This window comes from Pseudophryne corroboree, chromosome 6 (genome assembly GCF_028390025.1).
Source record: "Pseudophryne corroboree isolate aPseCor3 chromosome 6, aPseCor3.hap2, whole genome shotgun sequence".
Classification (NCBI taxonomy): domain Eukaryota; kingdom Metazoa; phylum Chordata; class Amphibia; order Anura; family Myobatrachidae; genus Pseudophryne; species Pseudophryne corroboree.
In genome coordinates, this window is record NC_086449.1 from 115,046,525 (window position 1) to 115,060,433 (window position 13,909).

Here is a 13,909-nt window from a genome sequence, read left to right on the forward strand (position 1 = left end):
ATACAGTACTGTATATCAAGGGGCCCAGCCCATGCATTCTCTAATGATAAGTTTAACCAATGTGGCGGCTGGCCACATTCCTAAATATGGGCCCCTACCACTGCATTCACCCGGTGGGCCCTTCACGCCCCAGTACGACTCTATCTATCTATCTATCTATCTATCTATCTATCTATCTATCTATCTATCTATCTATTCTATATCACCTCTATCTTTCTTTCTCTCATATCTATATATTTCTATAAAGGCGGGGACCCTGTTCCCCTTCTGTTTGCGAATTTTGATAATTGTCAGATTCCCCAGTCACACCGCCCTTTACTCCCCTTTTTAACAATTCTTGTGACAGTTGCCAAAAAGGTTATCTTACAGTTATGGACCTCCAAATCTTCTCCCACCCTCTCTAAGGTACTTGGTTTACTAATGAAAAACTTATACTTTGATCGGTTTTCAACTTTACCAAATGCACAAGAAGGGGGTTCGAAGTTTTTTAGAAAATGGGGACCATATATTGCTACTAGACCTTATTCACAGCAATTGCAAATTAAAACTGTGGGGGTCATTCTGACCTGATCACACGCTGCCGTTCATCGCAGTTCAGCAATCAGGTCAGAAGTGCGCATGCGCCAGTGCCGCAGTGTATATGCGCCGCAGTACACTGGCGCATGCCAGACAGCTGATGGCTGTCATAGTCCAGCGATCGCCTCTGCCTGATTGACAAGCAGAGGTGGTTGCTGGGTGGGAGGGGCCGCGGGAGGGGCCGCGGGAGGGGCCGCCCACCCAGCGACCACTTTGGCCACCGTGTTTTGTTGGCACGGTGGGCAGGCCCATCACAACGACGAGTAACTCCCGGCCAGCACGCAGGAGCTGCGCTGGCGGGGAGATACTCTACCAGTACAAAAGCATCGCCGCTGTGTGATGCTTTTGTACTTGTGCAGTAGGGCCGAGCCTGACATGCGGGGTGGACTAGCCCTGTGCTGGGCGTCCCCCCGCATGTTTGTGTGGATGATCGTAGCTGTGCTAAATTTAGCACATCTACGATCAGGTCTGAATCACCCCCCTATGTTCGCCTGAGGAGTCTTTACCACTTCTGATGTACCCTATTAATATGCACGCTGTCAATGTTATATGATTGTAGAGTTCCACTATGCTATAGCAGATTCTCGCCTACCTTGGGCCATGCATGCCTACTGCCCTGATGCTAGATGCTCTTTATCATTACTCAGTCCTTTTTACCCTATTCGATATTTCCGAGTTGTCTAGTCAAACAAATACTTGATGTCAGAATATCCCCCTCCCCCTCCCTCACTTCTCTTCTCTTTACTGTTTTGACTTGTGTTTATGTTTGATTTTGACTTGTATTATATTGGCTAGTCTGGTGTTGTAACAACTTACCTTTCTTTAACTGTCACACATCACATTTGATTCTTATCAGTGAGTGGGGGAGTTTATGGCCCCAAAACCAGTTAAACCAGTTCTGACAGACCCTGCCACATGTAGGGGGTTAGGACAGGAAGTGTAGGGGGTTTTAGAGGACAAGGAAAAAACACAGGCTAGAGGTCAGTGTGAGCTGAGGACTGAGATGGAGGGCACAGGCTAAGTGACCAGGAGAAACGCAGTCTGGGGACTGTGGAACAAGCATGGTACTCCACAGTCCCTGGCATTATGGAGAGAAGAGCAGTGTGTGGGTGTTGCTATGAAGAGAGGGAGAGCCCATATCTGCAGTATAACAGGAGAGCCAGCAGCTTCAGTGTGAGATGGAGAGTGCAGTGTGAGAACCACTGTATGCAGAGTACAGTGGAAGGAACCAGGAACAAAGGGGATCCCCACCTTCAGGGGTACCCAAGAAGCAGGACGGGAGGTGTGAGTCTTCAGGAGAGGACTATCTGGGTGAGTGGTAGGAAACCACGTGTGGTTGAAGGCCCCCAGTGACGCGTCCATGAGATATCCCATTTAGATAGAGCACCCAGCGAATAGGTGAGAGCACACCGAAATGAATCTCTGTTTGCGGACGCCGCACTACTGATTACCAGAGACTGCGCTGGTATGTACTGTAATGCTGTCCCATCATTGTTAATGCTGTTATTGCCAGTGAAGCGAATTAAAAGAAATGTAACCTGATGTAACCCATATGAATATTATGCTGGAAAGAGGAGTACAAGAAATTAAATGTTATTGTTGTGATAATCCTGTGAGAACTGTGAATAAACTGCTTGCTTATGTGATGAGACGGCCTGGCGTGCAATGCTTTAAAATCACCGACGGACCTAGCCCTGCCCGGCTATCACACAATGTTTTATTAATGTGCGAAATTTCATGATATATGTCATCTCCCATTATTAATGATGTTTGACACTTTCGCCTTCTGGAAATTCATCTCATGGTAGCGATTGATGTCTTCAATACTATTTGCTTTTATATGTGTACGCATGTATACCTGCTATATTTTTTCACGCCATTTCCTTTTGTAAACATTCTTGAAATCTTCAATAAATAAAAAAAAAAAAAAAGGGCACTCACTGGACGAAGGGGAATTGCCGGAGATGGACGACTGTATCGTTAAACAATATAGCGTTCAGCGGTATTGTGCATACCCATATGAATGTTATTGTTCAACAATAACATTCAGTGGCGTCACCGCCGGCATTCCTGAACATGCAGCTAAGCCCGACGTTGATGGGTTGAGCTACATGTCAGCTCAATATTGGTGATCGATTAACGGTGTGCAATATTGCTCCCATACACACTGTATGATATAAGCCTAAAAATAAACGATAACAACATTTATGTCATTATCGTTTATTTTTTAGGCGAAAATCGGCTAGTGTGTATGGGAGCAATTCCCCATCATAAATCTCCCGTTACTCCCCATCATAAATCTAGTGATAGAGCCAGGTAATGCAGCTAGTTTACAATATAAAAACTCCAAGCTATTGTGAGGTTTGTTGTTAAACCAAGAATACATGTTATGGAGACTGAATGTCACAGAACTCGATATTCCTGCACAGCTGTCTTTGGTTTAGCTGTTAATGAATCACTGACTGATGGATATCTTTGGCTTCCTGCTGATGACTGATAGATATCTTCAGTATCCTGTTGGTTGAAAAAAGCCCCATGATGTCACATCAGCTGATTGCACTGGTTGGCTATTGATGGAAACTTTAGGTCTGGAAAATGTTCTCTTCATTGGTCTATATAGACTTCCTTCCTTGTCACTCTAAACCCCTCAATCGCCAATAGAGCTGATTTTTATTCTAGGTACTTTTTATAGTAGAAAGAAAAGAGCTTTAGGAGTAATGGTTGACTTAAATTTAATAGTGAAGTGTCCAGACAATGAAAATGCTGCAATGACGGAGTAGTTTATTGAATGACAATTGCTGTGTCTGTATGTGTCTCTGGGGTCTACTTAAGAATGTTTATATTCATGTAACATCTTGTATCTTGCTATTTGCAGTGATGAAATATATACTACTTAGGCAATTTATTATTTTACTAGTGATGAGCGGGTTCGGTTTCTCGGAAACCGAACCCCCCCGAACTTCACCCATTTTACACGGGTCCGAGGCAGGTTCGAACCTTCCCGCCTTGCTCGGCTAACCCGAGCGCGCCCGAATGTCATCATCCCGCTGTCGGATTCTCGCAAGATTCGGATTCTATATAAGCAGCCGCGCGTCGACGCCATTTTCACTCGTGCATTGGAGATAATAGGGAGAGGACGTGGCTGGCGTCCTCTCCGTTTATTCACTTTATTGTTGAACTTGATTGCTTAATTGTGGGGAGGACTGGGGAGCAGCTGTTAGGAGGAGTATAGTGCAGAGTTTTGCTGATCAGTGACCACCAGTCCGTTCTCTGCCTGAAAAAAAACGCTCCATATCTGTGCTCAGTGTGCTGCATAATAATATATCTGTGCTCACACTGCTTAGTTGTGGGGACTGGGGAGCAGCTGTATTATATAGCAGGAGTACAGTGCAGAGTTTTGCTGACAGTGACCACCAGTATACGTTGTCTGCCTGAAAAACACTCCATATCTGTGCTCAGTGTGCTGCTTTATTGTGGGGACTGGGGACCACCAGTATAATTAATATTATATAGGAGGAGTACAGTGCAGAGTGACCACCAGTATGCTATATAGCTATATATAGCAGTACGATACGGAAGGCCACTGCTGTGCCTACCTCTGTGTCGTCATTAAGTATACTATCCATCTACATTCTATACCTATGGTGCATTTTAGTTTTGCAGTTTGCCGACACAGTGTCCACCAGTATACTATATATAGCAGTACGATACGGAAGGCCACTGCTGTGCCTACCTCTGTGTCGTCATTAAGTATACTATCCATCTACATTCTATACCTGTGGTGCATTTTAGTTTTGCAGTTTGCCGACACAGTGTCCACCAGTATACTATATATAGCAGTACGATACGGAAGGCCACTAATGTGCCTACCTCTGTGTCGTCATTAAGTATACTATCCATCTACATTCTATACCTGTGGTGCATTTTAGTTTTGCAGTTTGCCGACACAGTGTCCACCAGTATACTATATATAGCAGTACGATACGGAAGGCCACTGCTGTACCTACCTCTGTGTTGTCATTAAGTATACTATCCATCTACATTCTATACCTGTGGTGCATTTTAGTTTTGCAGTTTGCCGACACAGTGACCACCAGTATACTATATATAGCAGTACGATACGGAAGGCCACTGCTGTGCCTACCTCTGTGTCGTCATTAAGTATACTATCCGTCTACATTCTATACCTGTGGTGCATTTTAGTTTTGCAGTTTGCCGACACAGTGTCCACCAGTATACTATATATAGCAGTACGATACGGAAGGCCACTGCTGTGCCTACCTCTGTGTCGTCATTAAGTATACTATCCATCTACATTCTATACTTGTGGTGCATTTTAGTTTTGCAGTTTGCCGACACAGTGTCCACCAGTATACTATATATAGAAGTACGATACGGAAGGCCACTGCTGTGCCTACCTCTGTGTCGTCATTAAGTATACTATCCATCTACATTCTATACCTGTGGTGCATTTTAGTTTTGCAGTTTGCCGACACAGTGACCACCAGTATACTATATATAGCAGTACGATACGGAAGGCCACTGCTGTGCCTACCTCTGTGTCGTCATTAAGTGTACTATCCATCTACATTCTATACCTGTGGTGCATTTTAGTTTTGCAGTTTGCCGACACAGTGACCACCAGTATACTATATATAGCAGTACGATACGGAAGGCCACTGCTGTGCCTACCTCTGTGTCGTCATTAAGTATACTATCCATCTACATTCTATACCTGTGGTGCATTTTAGTTGTGCGCAGTATATATAGTAGTAGGCCATTGCTATTGATACTGGCATATAATTCCACACATTAAAAAATGGAGAACAAAAATGTGGAGGGTAAAATAGGGAAAGATCAAGATCCACTTCCACCTTGTGCTGAAGCTGCTGCCATTAGTCATGGCCGAGATGATGAAATGCCATCAACGTCGTCTGCCAAGGCCGATGCTCAATGTCATAGTAGAGAGCATGTAAAATCCAAAAAACAAACGTTCAGTAAAATGACCCAAAAATCTAAATTGAAAGCGTCTGATGAGAAGCGTAAACTTGCCAATATGCCATTTACGACACGGAGTGGCAAGGAACGGCTGAGTCCCCGGCCTATGTTCATGGCTAGTGGTTCAGATTCACATGAGGATGGAAGCACTCATCCTCTCGCTAATAAAATGAAAAGACTTAAGCTGGCAAAAGCACAGCAAAGAACTGTGCGTTCTTCTAAATCACAAATCCCCAAGGAGAGTCCAATTGTGTCGGTTGCGATGCCTGACCTTCCCAGCACTGGACAGGAAGAGCTTGCGCCTTCCACCATTTGCACGCCCCCTGCAAGTGCTGGAAGGAGCACCCGCAGTCCAGTTCCTGATAGTCAAATTGAAGATGTCAGTGTTGAAGTACACCAGGATGAGGATATGGGTGTTGCTGGCGCTGGGGAGGAAATTGACAAGGAGGATTCTGATGGTGAGGTGGTTTGTTTAAGTCAGGCATCCGGGGAGACACCTTTTGTCCGTGGGACGAATATGGCCATTGACATGCCTGGTCAAAATACAAAGAAAATCAGCTCTTCGGTGTGGAATTATTTCAACACAAATGCGGACAACAGGTGTCAAGCCATGTGTTGCCTTTGTCAAGCTGTAATAAGTAGGGGTAAGGACATTAACCACCTCGGAACATCCTCCCTTATACGTCACCTGCAGCGCATTCATCATAAGTCAGTGACAAGTTCAAAAACTTTGGATGACAGCGGAAGCAGTCCACTGACCACTAAATCCCTTCCTCTTGTAACCAAGCTCCTGCAAACCACACCACCAACTCCCTCAGTGTCAATTTCCTACTTACCCAGGAAAGCCAATAATCCTGCAGGCCATGTCACTGGCAAGTCTGGCGAGTCCTCTCCTGCCTGGGATTCCTCCGATGCATCCTTGAGTGTAACGCCTACTGCTGCTGGTGCTGCTGTTGTTGCTGCTGGGAGTCGATCGTCATCCCAGAGGGGAAGTAGGAAGACCACTTGTACTACTTCCAGTAAGCAATTGACTGTCCAACAGTCCTTTGCGAGGAAGATGAAATATCACAGCAGTCATCCTGCTGCAAAGCAGATAACTCAGGCCTTGGCAGCCTGGGCGGTGAGAAGCGTGGTTCCGGTATCCATCGTTAATTCAGAGGCAAATATAGACTTGATTGAGGTACTGTGTCCCTGGTACCAAATACCATCTAGGTTCCATTTCTCTAGGCAGGCGATACCGAAAATGTACACAGACCTCAGAAAAAGAGTCACAGGTGTCCTAAAAAATGCAGTTGTACCCAATGTCCACTTAACCACGGACATGTGGACAAGTGGAGCAGGGCAGACTCAGGACTATATGACTGTGACAGCCCACTGGGTAGATGTATTGCCTCCCGCAGCAATAACAGCAGCGGCGGCACCAGTAGCAGCATCTCGCAAACGCCAACTCGTTCCTAGGCAGGCTACGCTTTGTATCACCGCTTTCCATAAGAGGCACACAGCTGAAAACCTCTTACGGGAACTGAGGAAGATCATCGCAGAATGGCTTACCCCAATTGGACTCTCTTGGGGATTTGTGACATCGGACAACGCCAGCAATATTGTGCGTGCATTATATCTGGGCAAATTCCAGCACGTCCCATGTTTTGCACATACCTTGAATTTGGTGGTGCAGAATTATTTAAAAAACGACAGGGGCGTGCAAGAGATGCTGTCGGTGGCCCGAAGAATTGCGGGCCACTTTCGGCATTCAGGCACCGCGTACAGAAGACTGGAGCACCACCAAACATTCCTGAACCTGCCCTGCCATCATCTGAAGCAAGAGGTGGTAACGAGGTGGAATTCAACCCTCTATATGCTTCAGAGGATGGAGGAGCAGCAAAAGGCCATTCTAGCCTATACATCTGGCCACGATATAGGCAAAGGAGGGGGAATGCACCTGACTTAAGCGCAGTGGAGAATGATTTCAACGTTGTGCAAGGTTCTGCAACCCTTTGAACTTGCCACACGTAAAGTCAGTTCAGACACTGCCAGCATGAGTCAGGTCATTCCCCTCATCAGGCTTTTGCAGAAGAATCTGGAGACATTGAAGGAGGAGCTAAAACAGAGCGATTCCGCTAGGCATGTGGGACTTGTGGATAGAGCCCTTAATTCGCTTAACCAGGATTCACGGGTGGTCAATCTGTTGAAATCAGAGCACTACATTTTGGCCACCGTGCTCGATCCTAGATTTAAAACCTACGTTGTATCTCTCTTTCAAAGACCTGCTGGTGAGAAAATTGTCAAGTCAAGCGGAACGTGACCCGTCAACATCTCCTCCTTCACATTCTCCCGCAACTGGGGGTGCGAGGAAAAGGCTGAGAATTCCGAGCCCACCCGCTGGCGGTGATGCAGGGCAGTCTGGAGCGAGTGCTGACATCTGGTCCGGACTGAAGGACCTGCCAACGATTACTGACATGTCGTCTACTGTCACTGCATATGATTTTGTCACCATTGAAAGAATGGTGGAGGATTATATGAGTGACCGCATCCAAGTAGGCACGTCAGACAGTCCGTAGGTATACTGGCAGGAAAAAGAGGCAATTTGGAGGCCCTTGCACAAACTGGCTTTATTCTACCTAAGTTGCCCTCCCTCCAGTGTGTACTCCGAAAGAGTGTTTAGTGCAGCCGCTCACCTTGTCAGCAATCGGCGTACGAGGTTACTTCCAGAAAATGTGGAGAAGATGATGTTCATTAAAATGAATTATAATCAATTCCTCCGTGGAGACATTCACCAGCAGCAATTGCCTCCAGAAAGTACACGGGGACCTGAGATGGTGGATCCCAGTGGGGACGAATTAATAATCTGTGAGGAGAGGGATGTACACAGTGAAAGGGGTGAGGAATCGGAGGATGATGATGAGGTGGACATCTTGCCTCTGTAGAGCCAGTTTGTGCAAGGAGAGATTGATTGCTTCTTTTTTGGTGGGGGCCCAAACCAACCAGTCATTTCAGTCACAGTCGTGTGGCAGACCCTGTCACTGAAATGATGGGTTCGTTAAAGTGTGCATGTCCTGTTTATACAACATAAGGGTGGGTGGGAGGGCCCAAGGACAATTCCATCTTGCACCTCTTTTTTCTTTCATTTTTCTTTGCATCATGTGCTGTTTGGGGACTATTTTTTTGAAGTGCCATCCTGCCTGACACTGCAGTGCCACTCCTAGATGGGCCAGGTGTTTGTGTCGGCCACTTGTGTCGCTTAGCTTAGCCATCCAGCGACCTTGGTGCGCCTCTTTTTTTCTTTGCATCATGTACTGTTTGGGGACTATTTTTTTGAAGTGCCATCCTGCCTGACACTGCAGTGCCACTCCTAGATGGGCCAGGTGTTTGTGTCGGCCACTTGTGTCGCTTAGCTTAGTCACACAGCAACCTTGGTGCGCCTCTTTTTTTCTTTGCATCATGTACTGTTTGGGGACTATTTTTTTGGTGTGCCATCCTGTCTGATACTGCAGTGCCACTCCTAGATGGGCCAGGTGTTTGTGTCGGCCACTTGTGTCGCTTAGCTTAGCCATCCAGCGACCTCGGTGCAAATTGTAGGACTAAAAATAATATTGTGAGGTGTGAGGTGTTCAGAATAGACTGGAAATGAGTGGAAATTATGGTTATTGAGGTTAATAATACTATGGGATCAAAATGACCCCCAAATTCTATGATTTAAGCTGTTTTAGGGTTTTTTGAAAAAAACACCCGAATCCAAAACACACCCGAATCCGACAAAAATTGAGTGAGGTGAGGTGTTGCCAAAACGCATCCGAATCCAAAACACGGCCGCGGAACCGAACCCAAAACCAAAACACAAAACCCGAAAAATGTCCGGTGCACATCACTATATTTTACTCATGTTGGGACAGCTGCTCCAGTAAGTCGCTGCCCCGACACACAGGGAAATCTGATCTTTTCCTAATGATCATAGAGTCAAAAGTTCTACAGGGTTCTACAGAGTATGTGCAGCCCTGGGTTACAGCCATACTTGCCTACTCTCCCGGAATGGCCAGGAGGCTCCCGAAAATCGATTGACCCTCCCGGCCCCTCGGAAGAGCAGGCAAGTCTCCCGATTTGCGGGGTCCCCCCTGCCCGTCCGCCCACTTAGTGTGTAAAGTGGGCGGTCCGGGCAGTCGATGACGCGATTCTTGCTGAATCGCGTCATCATAGCCACGGCCCCCTGCAGTGTAATGCCGGTGATCGCGGCATTACAGAGCGGGGGGGCGTGGCTCAAAGGAGGTGTTACTGTGACCCCGCCCTTGCTCCACCCCCACCCTTGCTCCGCCCCTGTCCCACCTCCGGCCACCCCCTCCTTTACATCACAGCCTCTCCTGCCCGCCCGCTGAGCCGACCTGGCTGCTCTCTCCCGCAGAGAGCAGCCAGAATGTCGGTAAGTATGGTTACAGCACACTCCCAAAAACAATCCAAAGGAGCAGAGGGATCTAAAATGATCGCTTTTTAATCCCCAATGGCTCTTTTCATTAGGGAATAGTCCCTGTTAGTCGGTATGCTGACTGTTGGGATTTCTAGCAGTCAGGATTCTGCCGTTGGCATAGTGACCTGGGGGATCCCGACCGCCGGTCACATGATTACATCCCGACACAGCTGCTAATGACATATGGAGGAGGCATTAGCTACAGGAGATAAGCTCAGAAAAAACACACTGTAACTTTTCAAAGTTTGTTAAATTGGAAAAGTCCATTCCCAATGTCATAACTAGGGGTGTGTGAGCAGTGCTGTCCTCTAGGGAGCAGGGCCCAGGACATGGCTCCGGTGCAGGGTATTATCGGCAATCTAAAGTTTAGGGGTCTATTCATGAAGCAGTGAAAAGTTAGGAAAAGTTAGCCTGTGTAGAAGTTGCCCATGGCAACCAATAAGCTGCTCCGTACAATTGTCTAGTATGCAAATTATAAATGTTACTTCAATGCTGATTGGTCTCCATGGGCAACTTCTCCACACTGAAGACCCCTTAGGGGTTTATTTACTAAGCCTTGGATGGAGATAAAGTTGATGGAGATAAAGTACCAGCCAATCGGCTCCTAACTGTCATTTTTCAAACACAGCCTGTGACATGGCAGTTAGGAGCCGATTGGCTGGTATTTTATCTCTGTCAACTTTATCTCCACCCAAGGCTTAGTAAATAGATCCCTTAGTCACTAAGGACCTGATTCGGACGTGGCAGTGATATTGGATGCAGTGGAGAAATCTTTTTCTTATAATAATAATAATAATAATAATAATAATAATTTTATTTATATAGCGCTCTTTCTCCAATAGGACTCAAGGCGCTTAGCAGATACATAGCATAATATAGTACAGAAACAATGAAGAACAGAAAAGCTTTTCATAAAATACAGAAGCATGGAGATACTAAAGGGACATTATGGGAATCCTTGAGTAAACAGGAAAGTCTTGAGTCTACTTTTGAAGGATTCCATAGTTGGGGCCTCTCGCACTGTGCGGGGAAGTGAGTTCCATAGAGTCGGAGCCGCATGACTAAAAGCTCGACCCCCAGATGAATTACGGGAGATTTTAGGTACTGCTAAAAGTCCTTCATCTATAGATCGCAGTAATCGAGTGGGGCATTATGGAATCAGAATCTGCTTCAGGTACCTTAGGCCCTGGTCATGTACTGCTTTAAAACTCAGTAAGCCAATCTTATGCGTCTAAAGGGGCCCATACATCTGCAATCGCAATTTATTGTTTTACATATCCTGAGATTTTTTTCCCCCAGATTTATTGTTTTCAATTCATCTGACTTTGCCCATACATTACAGATATTTTTTCAGTGATTTGCAGATCATTTTCAGTTAAACAGATCTGCCAATCTTGAAAGCCTCATCAGTTTACTAAAAACGGACTGCAGCTCTGCTGATTGTTGCCCATACACTAACAATCCACAGTCCCAGTTGATCTATGAAATTAAACATGTTGAAAAACCTGATTTAAGATTCCCAATCAATTTATGGCCAAAATCTGCGATCTGTGAACCCCATACATTGCTGATTTATTTGCACAATTGTCTGCAAATTGGACCAATCAATTGCTGATGTCATACTGATCATACAATCCAGATAGTGGGCCTAATTCAGACCTGATCGCTGGACAGCAATTTTTGCAGCCCTGCGATCAGATAGTTGCCGCCCACTGGGGGAGTGTATTTTAGCTGTGCAAGTGTGTTAACGCATGTGTCGCAGAGCTGCACAAACTGATTTTGTGCAGTCTCTGCGCACAGTGGTGTCGAGAGAGGTGGGGGGAGAGGGTACAAATTACTTGGGCCCAGGTCTGATGGAGGGGCCCAGTGAGGGTACAGTAGGGGCCCAGGTTGCCTCCCCTTTACCTGGCAGCAGCAGCTGCATCTCTTTTCCTCAACACAGCACACTCTGCTGTGTACTGGGCTGCAGTGTGGTCATGGAGGTGCTTAAAATACAATATTTTTCAGTATTTGACCGCACCTTCTGTGATTAGGCCACACCCCTTGAAAAGTAACTGGGCCCAGCACGGCTCTCGACTGCCCTGTCTGCGCAGCCCAGGACTTATGCAGCCGCTGTGATCACTTCAGCCTGTCCGGGACCGGTATTGACGTCAGACACCCTCTCTTTCATAGCTTGGACATGCCTGCGTTTTTCCAGACACTCCCTAAAAACGGGTAGTTGCCACCGACAAATGCCCTCTTCCTGTCAGTCACCTTGCAATCACCGATGCGATCGCTTTTTTTGCACCATCCCACCACTATGCACCAATGCCCGGTGCAGTCGTCCGACGCGCCTGTGTATTGCGGTGCATACGCATGCGCAGTTAGGACCTGATCGCAGGCTGTGAGAAAACGCAGCCTAGCGATAAGGTCTGAATTACCCCCAGTGTGCGAGCCAGAGTTCCGATTCAGCCCCATGGGAGACTGTCACAATCCTGACTGTAGGTTTATATTTGGTGACTTACCCCTGCCATCTGTCCTGGATCCTGTGTCTTTTCACTCACGGAGTTAAACAGCTTGTCAGCACTATGAGTATTCCTGAGTTCTCTGCCTGAGAGGTAATCAGCTCCACCTGTGGTGATCTCCTGTGTGAGGCTGAATTCAGTAATCTAAAAGCAAGCATCCTGTGTTTTGCAGAAGTCCAGGCTTCAGTGTTCTCTTGGCCTGCTAGGCCTCATTCTACATCACAGCCTTGGCTAGAGTAGTCACATGTCAGTGACATCACCTAATCCTGCCCACCAATCTTCAAGGACCAGGAAGTATAAATCAGGAGGCTGAGTTGCAATCTGGGCCAGTTCCTTGTGTCACATACAGCCTTGTGTGAGTCTGAAAAGCTGAGCTCCCTAAAGGTAACCTTTGTACCTAAGTTCCTGTGGAAACTCTGTTCCCTTGTTACCGTATGGTTTACTTTTGTGTTGCCATTGATTTCACCATTTCCCTGAGTCTCAATGTAAAGGCACAGCTGCAGTGTTTTGTCTTAAAGGCACAGTACAGAATTCCGTGTTCTCCACTAAAACCACAGTTGTCGTGTTTCAGTTTTACTACTGTTGTAGTTGGGATCTCCAGAGCTCAGTACTTCCGTGCTTCCAGCACCTCGTGCCTCAGTACCTCCGTGCTTCCAGCACCTCCGTGCCTCAGCACCTCCGTGCCTCAGCACCTCCGTGCCTCAGTACCTCCGTGCCTCAGCACCTCCGTGCCTCAGCACCTCCGTGCCTCAGTACCTCCGTGCCTCAGCACCTCCGTGCCTCAGCACCTCCGTGCCTCACCACCTCCGTGCCTCAGTACCTCCGTGCCTCAGTACCTCCGTGCCTCAGCACCTCCGTGCCTCAGTATCTCCGTGCTTCCAGCACCTCCGTGCCTCAGTACCTCCGTGCCTCAGTACCTCCGTGCTTCCAGCATCTCCGTGCTTCAGTACCTCCGTGCCTCCACGCACCTCAGTGCCTCCACGCACCTCAGTGCCTCCACGCACCTCAGTGCCTCCACGCACCTCAGTGTCCGCAAGCACCTCAGTGTCCGCAAGCACCTCAGTGTCCGCAAGCACCTCAGTGTCCGCAAGCACCTCAGTGTCCGCAAGCACCTCAGTGTCTCCAAGCACCCCGTTAGCACAATTATACCTGGTATTCTTCACTGATTCATCAGTGCCTTTCCAGTTCTGTCTTTCAGGAGACCTTCAGCATGCCTCCTGTCTGCCGACCTAATCCTGCATGAGGAGAACCTAGATTCGGCCATCTCTGCTGCGGTTCCTCTTCCCAGTCACCGGAGGAAACCCAGAGTCCACAGCATTTCAGAAACCAGGTCAGTGGTAGTATTCACATAATCCTCCAGTCGCCCGCACAGACT

At 47.2% G+C, this 13,909-nt stretch overlaps 1 protein-coding gene across 6 annotated transcripts in view; it reads left to right on the forward strand.

Moving 5' to 3' along the window:
* ADGRE5 (adhesion G protein-coupled receptor E5) overlaps window positions 1-13,909 on the forward strand; it is a 295,974-nt gene that overhangs the window by 116,771 nt on the left and 165,294 nt on the right. The window contains exon 1 of one of the 6 annotated variants that reach the window (XM_063931717.1): window positions 12,680-12,918. The exons of 3 other annotated variants lie outside the window; for them this stretch is intronic. The gene's annotated coding sequence lies outside the window, so the exon portion shown is untranslated. Of the gene's footprint in view, window positions 1-12,679; window positions 12,919-13,600; window positions 13,865-13,909 lie in introns of those variants that run through there. 2 more of the 6 variants (XM_063931720.1, XM_063931715.1) reach the window with 2 other exon arrangements.